We start from the raw sequence: 4179 nt of genomic DNA on the forward strand, positions 1-4179 counted from the left end.
CGGCATCAGCCGGTAACGTTGTACACGAAAATACGAAACCTGGCGGCCACTAGACGAGGCTCTAGAGAGTTCGTATTTTCGTGCACAACGTTACCGGCTGATACCGATGGGATTGATAGTTGAAATATTTTTTTTTTTTACATCTTTTATTATTAAGCTTTGTACTTAAACGTAGTTTTCTTTCGGCTCTTGCATTTCTCAATGTTTGAGACCGATATTTTATGTATAAAAAAAGTTAGAACATTCAAAAAATGTCGAGGTTCAGAAAAAAGATAAAATAATTTTCTGTGAAGTTCCTACCAAAATGCAGTACCTAAACGTACTTTATTGTACCCTAATACATTTTCCAAAGTTTCAGCTCGATATTTTATTTATAAAATAAGTTCTTAGGTTTAAAAAAACATTCAGTGAACTGAAAAAGTGAGGTCGGTAATATAGGTATTTAGCCGTGTCACATTCCCTTAATCAAAGAAAAAAATTCCCGGTTCGCAAACATATTTCACGGCCAATGAAATTTCAAAAATCAAACTATATTCTAAACATTTTTCCATATAAAGTATTAAACAACAAATTAAAGCATTCAAAGTGGAACATTTGAATACCAAACTTTTAAAATTGAAGTTTAAAAGTTTTTCAATTCAAAAATTGTGTATTCAAATGCTCAAAAATTTACACGTACCAAATGGAAGTTTATTTTCAAATAAACCATGGTAGATGAAATGCAAATAAACTGCAAAATTTACAACTTTTATCAATTATTGAGTTCAAAAATTCAGATTAGGTTCCAAAAATATAAATCCACGTTAACACTTTCAATTGTTTAAATAAAAGAATCAAGCAATGAACTTTAAAAATGTTCAAAATTATTTTATTTTAAGTAATTTTAAGCTAGACGCATTAAAACTTGAAAAATAATTTTTTTAACTCAACATTTCTGTAATTAGAAGTTAAATTATTTTTATTTAAAATAGTCTAGGCATCCTTCAAGGGCTTTAAAATTTTTAAACTTAAAAATTTCAATATATTTCAAAATGAATTGAATTATTTCTATAACTTGTAGAAAATCATGCAAACTTAAAAAAAATTTAATTAAAATTTATAAATAACAGTAGAACACTTTATTATTTGTAAAAATATTAGAGTAATATTAAGAAATATTTAGAAGTTTTAAAAAGGTTCGAATTAAATTTAGAACTTGAAATAATTTTAAATACTTATAGGCGAATTTAAAATAAAATTGAGATTTTTGCAGATTTCAAAAAAAAAAAATTAGAATTATTTTAAAAATTGTGAAAGACTACAAAAGAATAAAAGTTTTCTTAAGATTCTTAGGAAAATTAAATTAGAAATTAAAATATTTTTATTTTGAATAGTCTAGTCTAGGCATCCTTCAAAAGCTTTTAAAATTTTATTTCAAAATCTTGAGAAATCTAGAAGTGGTTTTAAATTTTTCCAAATTCAAAATAACTTTTGAATTTTTTCTATGAATTTTAGAAAATCCTGCAAATAAAAAAAAACATTAAATTAGAATTTATAAATAACAATAGAATACTTATTATTTGCATCCTTCAAAAGCTTTACAATTTTATTTTACAATCTTGAAAAATCTAGACATGGTTCAAAATTTTTCCAAATTCAAAATAATTTTTGAACTTTTTCGGAACTTTTAAATATATTTTAAAATGAATTGCAAAAAAAAAAAAAATTTAGAATTTTTTCAAGAATTGTGAAAGACTACAAAATAATAAAAATTTTCTTAAGATTCTTAAGAAAATTGAAAATGATTTTTCACTTTGAAAAATTATTGTAACAGAAAGTTTAAGAAGATTTAAAGAGATTTAAAAAATGATCAAAGAAGAACATGGAAGATTTTAAGGATTTTATTTAATTTGCTGGATTTTCAAAAATTGTGGGAAAGTTTCGATTAATTTAAAAATATATTTAGAAGTTCTGAAAAAAATGTTAACACAATTCGTTTAAATTACTTGAAATTATTTCAAGTTTTTAATTAATTTTGAATCTTTTCAAAACTTCTACATATCTATTAAAATTACTCACATTTTTTCTACAAATAATAGTGTTCAATTGTTATTTATGCGTCAAAATTTAACAATTTCACTTATAAATTAAAAACTTTTTAAATAAAACAATTAAAATTGTACAGCTAAAAGATTAAAAGTTCTTTGAAAATCTAAAGATTCTAAGCTTTCTATGTAAAACAATTTAGTTTCAAATTGTTTTCTTTTAAATATTTGGTTTCAATTTATTCGTCTTAAATGAAAAGTAAAATATTGCTAAATATTAAATACTTCTTCCTTTTCTACATTAAGAAATTCCAAATTAAATAATTTACATTCAAACAATATTTTTAATTTAATAAAAACCTTTAATTATGACTATATTATTATGGATTTATTTTCAAGTTGAAAATAGTAAAACGTACGTTTACATTTTTAATGGCTAAAAAATTAATAGAAATAATATATTACTGAATTTATTTATTAAATTTAATATGAATTTTCAACTAAAATTATGAATATATAACTGAAAGAATTGAATTTTTAAACAAAAAGATGAATTTTTGTAAAAAAAAAAAGAATTTTAACGAAATAGTTGAATTTCAAAGAAAAGAGACAAATTTTCAAACAAATAGTTGAATTTTGAACTAGAAAAAAATCAACTTCATATTTCAGCCAAAAATTGAATATATAAATTTACAGTCAAAAAACAAATATTCAAAAAAAAAAAAAAAATTTTAACCAAAAAGCCAAAAAAGAAACAAATGTTCAATAAAATAGTTAAAGTTTCGGTAAAAAATTCCTTTTCATCCACAGGAAAAACAATTTTTCAACTAAATAGCTCATTTTTTAACCAAAAACTTTCAAAGAAAAGAAAAAAAACATTTCTTACCAAAAAAGTCGATTTTCTATAAAAAAAATAGTTTTTTTTTAACAAAATACGTGTAAATTTTAACTAAATAAATGTATTTTCAATTAAAAAAGACATATTCACATCTTCAATTGGAACAGTTGAATTTTACACTTACCAAAAAGATACATTTTCAACTAATAAGAATTACTTTCAACAAAAAAAGAAAAAACTTCAACCAAAAATAGAACAGTTGAATTTTCCGTTCCAAAAAATTGGATTTTTAGATAAATAATTAAATATACAACTGAAAAAGGTAAATTTTTAGATAAAAAATTGACTTTTAACAAAGTAGTTACATTTTTAAAAAGAAATTAATTTTCAATTTAAAAAAACTTATTTTATAATTCAGAAATATTTCTTTTTCAAAATATTTTTACTCTAAAAACTACTTGAAGTAATATCTTTTCCTAAAATTTGGAAGAAAGAACTTTTAAATTTTGACTTGGATCGGATTTTTTAAACACTTTTCTTCTAAATCCCAGTTTTAATTCTTACGATTTTTGAACAAAATACATGAACTCTCGACAGATTATTAATTTTTAATCAGTTGAATTTTTAACCAAAAAAAGATTAAATGTCGACAAAAATAGTTGAATTTTCAACACAAACAAAAATTAATTTTTCAACCAAGAAGATGAACTTTTAAACAAAAAGATTACTTTTCTACTGAAAAGACGACTTGTCAATAAAATACATGAATTTTTTAACCAGATAGTTGAATTTTAAACTAAAAAAAAGAATAAAAAAAAATTACTTTAAAAAAAAATCAAATTTTCAACAAAATAGTTGAATTTTAAAATAAAATGAGATAATGATTTAATTAAAATATTTGAATTTACAACCAAAAAGATGAATTTTCAAACAAGAAGATTAACTTTCTACAAAAAAAAAAAATGATTTTTCAACAAAATTCATGAATTTTCAATTTAAAAAAAAAGAAGAAAATCTCAATCAAATAAAGATTATTTAAAAAAAAAATTACGTTTCAGCTCAGAAAAAACAAACACATTTTCAACCAGAGTGATGAATTTTCAACTAAATTGATAAATACTTAACTGGAACAGATGAATTTTTAACAAAACAGTTTAACTTTCCATTAAATAATTTTATTTTCAATGAAAAAAATGAATTTTTAACTAAAAAACAATAAATGTTTAACTGGAATACTTGAATTTTCAAACAAGAAGATTACTTTTCTACAAAAAAAAGAAGATCATTCAACAAAAAATGTGTATTTTTAACGAAATA

The 4179-nt window shown here is 21.2% G+C and overlaps 1 protein-coding gene across 1 annotated transcript in view; it reads right to left on the reverse strand.

The window, feature by feature from the left end:
* LOC117175928 overlaps nt 1-4179 on the reverse strand; it is a 24684-nt gene that overhangs the window by 558 nt on the left and 19947 nt on the right. The gene's annotated exons all lie outside the window — the stretch shown is intronic.

Source organism: Belonocnema kinseyi, chromosome 7 (assembly GCF_010883055.1).
Source record: "Belonocnema kinseyi isolate 2016_QV_RU_SX_M_011 chromosome 7, B_treatae_v1, whole genome shotgun sequence".
NCBI classification, from domain to species: Eukaryota; Metazoa; Arthropoda; class Insecta; order Hymenoptera; family Cynipidae; genus Belonocnema; species Belonocnema kinseyi.